We start from the raw sequence: 9,479 nt of genomic DNA on the forward strand, positions 1-9,479 counted from the left end.
AGTGAGCATGTAAAAATAGACAGGATTAGGCTGTAATCAGTGCCCTGGAATTACCAAGGCAGTGAGGTTCTAGTAACAGTTCTGTCACAGGTCAGATCCTAAATATATCTTCCCCACAGTGACAGGAGTGTCAGGGAGCACACCCAGCCGCATGATCCTTCCCAATCACAAGGGAGGAACCCCAGCCACTCTCCTCTCAGCATCTATTCCTGAACCAGTCCATGGTCCAGACTAAAAATAGATTCCCTGTGTCCTGGCCAAATGTCCTACTTGTGGTCTCCAGATAGGACACCACGTGTCAAGCATGTGAGCAGCTGTGGAGCAAGTGGCAGGACTCCTGGGTATTCGTGTAAGAATTCTTTGGATCAGGGAGGGAGCACATCTTCTACCTGTCTCATGGATGGTAGGAAAGGGAGGAAGCCCAAGGCTGGAGGGGAAAAGCGGGGGAGTGCTCCCTCTGCCCCTGCAAATCCACCACACGTGCCAATCTGATTCACTCCTAAGCAAATCCATGGCTAATGACTTGTATTTGGTCAGATGTGCCCATTCTTTCCCTAACACTTCATTTCTTTGAATAGTGTACATTAGCCAGCTCAGTTAAATTTTTAATTATGCAAATATTACATTAACATACTCCTGTTGTAAAAACCTTTAAATACAGAAGTTGGTTGAGAAAAAAATGAAAATTTCCCTTTTCCCTTATCTATTTTTTTATTTAAAAAAATTTTTTTAAAAATTTTATTTTTTAAGATTTTATTTATTTATCAGAGAGAGAGAGACAGAGGCAGGCAGAGGGAGAAGCAGGCTCCTTGCTGAGCAAGAAGGCCGATGTGGGACTCGATCCCAGGGCCCTGGGATCTTGACCAGCTGAGCCACCCAGGTGTCCCTTCCTTTATCTCTTTCTAATTCTATCTCTGTCCCCAGAAGTAGCTGTGATCAACAATTTGATATGTATCTTCCATACTTTTTCTATGTACACAAATCACACCAAAACACCTGCAACGCGCATGCATGCGTGCGTGCACGTGCGTACACACACACACACAAAATATAGTATAGTATAAGAGGTTACAAGTAATCACTCTAAGATTGTTTGGGTTCCAATAGCTATATGTCCCTGGGCAAATTACTTTGCTTCTCTGTGCCTTGGTTTCTTCCTCTGTAAAATAAGGATAATATTGGTCTCTACTTCATAGGGTTGTTGTGAAGATTAAATGTTGGTACTTATAAAACAGTGACTAACGCAGAGTAAGAGCTTGAGTCTTACTACATATGTAAATAAGGAGGTCATATTAGTTATCCATTGTTGCATAACAACTCACACCAAAATTTAGTGGCTTACGTAGCAAGCATTTATTATCTGTGGGTCAGGAATTCAGGAGCAGCTTAGCTGGGTGGTTCTAACTCAGGGTCTCTCATATGGTTGGATGTTGGCAGGGGCTGCAACCATCTGAAGACTTGACTGGATGTGTAGAACCTTATTCCAAGATGGCTCACTCATATGGCTGTCAGCAGGAGGCTTAATTTCTTGCCACATGGATACTGCCACACACTGCTTAAGTGTCCTTGCGACATAGCAGCTAACTTCCACCAGAGTGAGCAATCTAAGAGAGAGTGAGTGAGGAGGAAATCACAGCATTTTTATAACTTTGTTCTGAAATTGCATATTACTACTTCTGCTTCATTCTATTTATTAGAAGTGAATCACTATATATAGCCCACACTCCAGGGGAGAGGGATCAAAAGCAGTTGTAACAGAATTTATGGACATATTTTACAACCACCACAAAGCTTATTCTAGACATACATGGTATAATGCTCTATGTGTTGTCTTGCAATTTGCTTTTTTTTTTTTTTTTTTATTCATTTGAGACACAGAGATACAGAGAGAGAGAGAGAGCATGAGCAGGGGGAGAGGCAGAGGGAGAGGGAGAAGCGGGCTTCCTGCTGAGCCAGGAGCCCGATGTGGGGCTCCATCCCAGGACCCTGGGATCATGACCTGAGCCGAAGGCAGACGTTTAACCATCTGAGCCACCCAGGCACCCCGTGCAATTTGCTTTTTATCATTTAACAAACACCTTAGAGCTCTTCCCTGTTAGCACATGCAGAATTACATCAATCTCTTTAATTGCCAAATGGTATTTCATACTTTCTTTAGCCATTCTCAGTTTGGTGGGCATTTAGGCATATTTTTCTTTCTTTGCAGAAAGCAAGAGCCTAAGTAAGGAAGGGGCACTTCTTAGAGATCCATAGTCCAAAGAAAAGTTTAGGGGTGCCTGGGTGGCTCAGTCGTTTAAGTGGCCAACTCGATTTCAGCTCAGGTCATGATCTCAGGGTTGTCTCATGGAGATAGAACCCCACCTTAGGCTTCGAGTTGGGCTTGGAGCCTGCTTAAGATTCTCTCTCCCTCTGTGCCCACCCCACCCACCCTCCCAAAAAAACCAAAGAAAAGTTTATAAGTATCTAATTCTAAGAAGTTAGCAGTGGTAGAGGGAGCAGAGACCTCTAGATTCCAAATGACCAGACAGATTATAATCTCAGGACGTATCAACAATTGTTCACATAAGAACACTAACATACAACATTGTCACCACTGATTCCAGAGCAGCTGCTGCTGCCTCTGGCGCTGGCTCTACATTCCCTCCTAAGTGAGGCATGCCTGGAATCACAAGGTATGTCTTTAGCCTGATGTGTAGCTGGGATAGCCAAGTGTTCATAGCATTAGACATTAAACTCCAACGGGGTCTCTTCATACTGGTTTGAATCTTACTCATTGTGACAGACAGTTTTAGCCAGCTATCTGCCATTCTTCCCTTCTCCCCACAATACCATGATTTTGTTTAGCTCTTCTGATTACCCTGGTTTTGTTTAGGATGGCAATGGCCTAGTTTCAGAGGTTGAATCTGATTAGTCAAAGTCATTCACTGTAATTCCATTCACCAGATACTTGTATTTCCAGCCTCCCTTACAGTGAGGGCTGGTTCATTTAACCATTTTGAGCAATGGAATCTAAGTAAAAAATCAGTTGAGGAACTTCTTAGAAAGACTTTGCATTTTGAATGAAATCATCGGCCATGGCTAGCAATACTCTCTTTTGCCTTAAACATAGATACAATATCTGGAGCTCTGGCTGCCACTTTGAGACATGTGACAGACAAAATTAAAAAGCCACCATGCTGAAGATTTGGGGTAGAAAACAGGAAACATACAGAGAATTTGATGATATTGTTGAGCTGCTGAAACAACTATGGATTATCTACCCACAGACTTTTTGTTATGGAGAAAAATAACTCTACTTTTTAAAAAGGTACTCCTTGTTGGTTTTCTGTTACTTGCAGCTGAAAACATTCCTGATGCATTTCCTGCTTCTCTCTAATCTGTAAGTACAGGGACTCTGTCTAATATGCTTCCATGGACTCACCAGTGCCTTTGGGAGACACCTCTTTCCTGATACCCACACAGTCCCCGCATTTCTGGCTTAGGAGAAGGCTGGGGGTTCCCTAGACAGGCAGATGGGTTCATGATACCTAGGCGATTGCAGGAATGTCCCTCTGCTATATAATGTCCTTCAGTTCAGTTTCATCACTGGCAAAAATAAGACACCAAATCACTCTATAAAAGCTGAGAAATAAAATTTCTTTTCATCTTTTTCTAACTAAATACTCTTGGGTAGGGCCAGAGTGCACCAGTCTTATATTAAATTCTGCTCATCAGCAAACAGTGTTCTAGCAGGGGAGAGACCAGGGAAAGCCTCCCACTAGTGATAGCCAAATCAGGGAATGCTGGCTGGTACATTATCCAGGCGGAAGAGAACTATCTCCTAGAATGTGAAGTGGTTCTTTAGTAAAGTGGAGAGGAAAATATTTTAAGAGTCTCAAAACTGTTGACATAAGAAGAGACTGAATTCAAAAAAAGGCATCTTGAGTTTGTTGAATGTAATCTGACTCCTGTAGACAATTCTAGAACCAACTTCAGGCCATGTATGGGGGGTAAAACAAGGGCTGAATTAGCCTATAGTCATCAAGCTTTTGATAAATATAACTGGGACTGGTAGTATCTTAATTTTCTAGTGTGTTATAGTAGAGTTCACAAACCTAATTAGAATCCAGCTTCCAGCTCCTACTCTGTGACTCTGGGCCAGTTACTTTCCCCAAGCTTTGGTTTCCTCCTTCATAATATTCCCAACCTCAAAGGGTTTTTATGAAGATTTAAATAAAATTCTTATGGGCAAATAGCTGGCACATATTATTACTACTGCTACTTCCTCTATTATCACTACCAGTATTACCACTAATTACCATCACGGTCACCATCACTACTATTTGCAAAAGGAAAGACAAAGCAGGCTTTGCATCACTGTTAGTTCTGTTCTAGATGGAAGTGTTTATTTTTTTTAAGATTCTATTTATTTGAGAGAGAGAGAAAAAAAAAACACAAGTGGGGGAGGGGCAGAGGGCTCTCCCTACTGAGCGCAGAGTCCTATGCTGGTGTGGGAAGCCCACCCAGGGCCAGATGCAGGGCCCCACCCTGGGGCTTGAGCACAAGACCCTGAGATCATGACCTGAGCCAAAGTCAGACACTGAACCAACTGAGCCACCCAGGCACCCCTAGACCGAGGTATTTAAAATAAAGAAGACAAACCTACCTTTCAGTGAATGAAGAGGGAAGATCACAGAATCAAATTCCTCTACCCTGTTGAAACAAATCACCTTCCTTTGGGTTTTAGAAGGACCATCTGGCAGGTGAATTGTCCTTGCTGCTTTTAGTCAAAGAGACAGGAGAACTGCCGTCTGCATGCCCCCAGCCTAGCTTTGAAGTAGTGTTTTGACAGCCTTTCAGGAAGCAAGCCACCTACTTCTGCCTTTTTGTTTGCAGGGCTGTGAGTTTCCATTTCTGTCCTCGGGGAAGAAGTTATGATTTCCTCCCTAGGACCCCCTCTCCCTGAGTCCATGAATGCAAAAGATAGCTCTCCTTACCCCCTGCAGACACTGCAGGGGGGGGGCAGGGTAATTATTTAAAGTCTGCTCTCCCCCAGCCAGAGGGAGCTTTCTCCACTGATGAATCCAATGATAATAAAAACAGTGCTTCTATTTTGTTAGGAATGGTATATCTTTCTTTCAAAAAAACAAAACAAAACTTTTTCCTTTTGAAAACTGTAATGTACTTGCACTATGGAAAATGCAGATAAGCAAAATGAGGAACCATAAAACTGCCCATAATCACAGTGTATTAGTATTGACAAACACCATGCACGCTTTCAGTCTTTTACCTGTGCATATTTATACACTTTATTTTCAAATTGGAATCTAATCATATATTTTCATTAATCAGTGAGAAATCAACAGCTTTCCACATCTTGCAATACCTGTTTTTAGCACTGTTTGTTTCCATGGAATTCGATTATGTGGGTACCATAATTTACTATTTATTTTTGGTTTATTATTTAACCAATTCCCTGTTGTTGGGCATTTAAGTTGTTTACAATTTTTCACTATTATAAACAATGCTATAGTTATTAACAGCCTTCTTACTCATTCATAATTTTCTCCCTGGGGTCTATGCCTAGCGGATGATTTGCTGGGAAGGCTTTGCACATTTTCAAGGTTTTAAAAATTCATATTACCAAATGGCATTCCCCAAAAGGCCCTGTCAGGCTGCAGTGGGTGTGGCAGCACCTCATACTTTCCAAGGTGCTTTCTCAGCAGATCCTCATACAGCCCTGTATGATAGGGCAGATGTGACTGTACACATTTTGGAAGCTGAGAGAGCTCAAGTGCAAAGAGGTTACAAAAAAGTACCCCCAGGTAAATGAATGAAGTGAGTTGCCACAGAGAGATCTGTGTTTGATAAAACAAATCCTGAAGGACACTTAACAAAGTGACTATGATAACTGCTCTGAAGCTCTTTTTGAAAGTAATGAGAGGGACAACTGGGGACAATTGTCTAAGTGTTTGGCCATAAAACCATGTCATCAGCATATAGGAGAGCGCTTACCTTTCTGTTTTCTGTCCTCAGAGCAGGCACTTGGAGAGTCAGGAGTTCAGCTCAATCCAAGATTCCAGAACGGTTAAGTGACTTGGCAAAGACCACTCAGTGAGTTAGTGGCCAAGTCAGGACTGGAAACCAGGTCTCCCCACTCCTGGATGACTGCTTTTTGTGACAATGTCCTTCTCCGAGACAGCTGGGCTGTCACCATTGACAATGTCGCTCAAGCTTTTACAGTTTTATAGACTAGAGCAAAGACCTGGGGATCTTGTTGAAAAGGCAAATTCTGATCCAGTGGTCTGAGACAGGGCCTAAGGTTCTGCATTTCTACCAAATTCCCAGCTTATGTCTAGGGTCCAGACTACTCTGAGTCACAAGCAGCTAGAGAATGGCTCAGATAAAGACAAAGCAAATGACCTAGATAAAGACCGGGCTTATTGACAAATAGCATATCATTTAAATGTCAGTGACTGGTAAGGGAGTTTCTGGTATTTATGAGTCTTAAAATAAAGGTCTTATCCTTTTTCCATCAGAAACACTATGACAGGAGACCAAGTCAACACGCCGAAGAAAGGCCTGGGGCTGTGATGGCCAAGTGATATTCAGACACACCCATCAAGAGCACAGTAAGTCCCTTTGTTGTGAGGAAGCAGCAGCGGCAAGACAGCCAGAATAAAAGCCACTTTGTTTAACATTCCAGAGGCGTTCCCAGTGTCTCCCAGAGTCCTCATTAACTACCTGGAGAATTACCAACTTCTCGAATTCTCGGATGGGATGAGTGCCTCCTTCCATTGCCTTTCACCAAACCTTATGACACCTGGATGACGGAAAGGCTGCACTTGATGAGGAGAGAAGAGGAAACAGAGACTGGGCACAGAAACAGAAGAGCTTTGGCTTGTGAGATTTCAAAATCACAGGCATGGCTTACCCTCTTGCAAGTAGAGGCAAAAGATGTCAGCGTTATTGGCAGTCCTAGGCACAGAGCTTTGGGATTGCAATAATAACGGGTTTCAAGGCATGGGGCGTAGGCGAGGGAGGGCCTTTTGGTTGCATGGAGGGGTGAGAGGCTGTGTCCAGCCTGGGCCAAGCACGGGGCCAGAGAAGGAGGACTGTGAATGCTGGCTGTTTCTTTATTTTTTCTTCCACAGGAACTGCTCACACATTAACATTGGTACTGCAACACAACCGTTTCCAGTAAATACGCTGAGCTCACGGAGGTGGCAGAACAAGGTGAGGCTCAGATGCGGGAGGGTTCTTATTTCTTCTATTTTTCTTGTCGTGGTCCCACTTGGCTGAGAAGCCCTGGATCGGCCTGACCTTCTTGTCGAGCATCCTCTGGGCCCTGCCTGGCCACCCACTCCTCTTCAAAGGTGTGCGGGAAGGGGCCCGTACACACGGTGCTTCTCCCCCCTCAGCACCGTAGCGGGACACCCCGGAAGAACATGGCGGCGCCCACCACCGTCTTGCACTCGTGCGTGCTCCTGTTCATGTCAGCAAAGCTCTCGCTGAACTTAATGCGGCACAATTCAACATTTTTCAGCAGTGGAGAGGCTGCTCCAGGGGGCCTCCTCCTTTTCTTTCAAGGCCTTGCGGCTAGCAGAGAAAATCCTGACGTGGGCCGCATCAGGCAAGCGCTAGTCGCACCGGTCGACATAACCGGGCAGAGCACTGTCTTCACTCTTCACATGTCCATGTGCTCGCATACACACGGAGGTGGAAATGGCTCGCTCGCCAGTTAGGCTAAATACTCCGGTCACCAACATCCGGCCGCTGCGCCGGGAGCGGCCAGCCAAGCCGCCGTCTTCGTCCCCTGTGCGCAGCCGCAACCGGAAGAGCGCTGTTTCTTTAGACTTGGAACCAGGAAGTGCTGGCGTTAAAACTAGAGTAACAGGATCACGGAGAAGCATCTCAGAGGTTACAAAATAATAGCATTTAAGTCATGTTCCCTGGAGTTCTAAAGATTCTATGTGAACATGTTTCAAGGGCTGATGTTTTCTGTGAGGTATAATGGGATGTGGGGCTGGTCCTTCCCCCTCATTTTTAGCATCACTTTGTATCTTTTATACCCTGGGATTCTGAATATTATTTATTTTTGTAGAGGGTTGGGTACTTAAAAATTGTTCTTTTTTAACTTCTTCACTTGACAGGAAAGGAAGGTGACTCTCTGAGACTTAAAGCCAGTTCATGACATAACACTATGGTCTTCACCCCCACCCCCACTCCCTCACTGTGGTGGTGCCATGTTACTGTAAATCAAACAGGACTCAGAAAACCTGGCTGGATTCTTTTCTCTCTGAGAGGCGCATTTATTTTTCTCCAGTTCCCAAAACCCAAACTAGTACCCAGGTTTATAATATTTCATGTACACCATGGTCTGGAAATAGGACTGACCTAAGTTGTGGTGGACAGGGTTGTCTGTGTGGTGTGATACCTTCCCATCTAACTGGAATTCCCACCATGGGTTGGGCCAGCAGTTTTCAAATGAACTCAGGTGTCAGTGCACCTGTGGAACATCAGAAATTATTGACTTACTTAATTCCATCAGACAAACGAGAAGCCACTCTGCCAGCAGAAAAGCCAGCTGGTAAAGCACACATAATAACTTTGTAATCACACACACTGTGTTAGTCATTAAGACTAGTCACACATATTTTGGTTCTCCTGGGCACATTGTGAGCTTGCACTTCCTGCATTTTCTTTCATAGGCATTGCCATATAACATGGTTTGGTGAGAGAAATGTGAATGGAAGCTTTTAAAGTCAGTGCATGATGCTTCTAATTCCCTTCCCTATAGTACAGTCTTCGTGGAAGTCTATGTTGAGATGGAGCCCTTGTTCATCAGAGTCACAGAGTTGCTATGATAAGTTGAGCTCTTTTGCCAACATACATCAAATGTGGTATGAACAAGAAATACGTCTTTGTCTGTTTAAGCCATTAATAGTTTGGAGTTTTGTTACCATAGCAAAACCTAGCCAAGTCTAACTGACACATTCATTAAAAATAAAGTAATAAGCTGTTAAATGGAGCACTGCTGATTTCCTCCTAACTTGTCTGTTAATTCACTTGTTCATCTCCAACTTTAGAAATCCACTACCTAATAGCCACATGATTGAAAAATTCATATTAAAAAGATTTAAAACTATATGGGAAAAATTATACTAAATGAATAATAACTATGTGATCTGATGAAAGCTTATGAATTACCTTACGTGCATTAAAAAAGACCACAAAGGCAGCAAACAAATAATGACAAAATCACGATATATGATATTTAATGATATCAAATACCAAAATCAATGATATTTAATGCACCTTAAATTAGTATCAATGGCATCTGAACCATTAATTTCCATTTATCATCCCTTATTCAAGAGGACTTCTTCAGGATTACTCTTCTTAACATGCTAAAAGATTTTTTTCCTGAATCTGGATCTCTATTTCAGGCTGTATGCCTTTCTGATTTAATGACAAAAAGTAGTTGCCATTCATTTCCC

General features: G+C 43.1%; 1 pseudogene across 1 annotated transcript in view; it reads right to left on the reverse strand.

Moving 5' to 3' along the window:
- Positions 1-8,962, reverse strand: part of LOC144382555 (cytochrome c oxidase subunit 4 isoform 1, mitochondrial pseudogene) — a 117,779-nt pseudogene extending 108,817 nt beyond the window's left edge. The window contains exon 1 of the transcript XR_013449680.1: positions 5,995-8,962. The product of XR_013449680.1 is annotated as a cytochrome c oxidase subunit 4 isoform 1, mitochondrial pseudogene (transcript). The remainder of the gene's footprint in view (positions 1-5,994) is intronic.
- Between the last annotated feature and the right edge of the window lie 517 nt (positions 8,963-9,479).

The sequence above is a fragment of the Halichoerus grypus genome, chromosome 7 (genome assembly GCF_964656455.1).
Source record: "Halichoerus grypus chromosome 7, mHalGry1.hap1.1, whole genome shotgun sequence".
NCBI lineage: Eukaryota > Metazoa > Chordata > Mammalia > Carnivora > Phocidae > Halichoerus > Halichoerus grypus.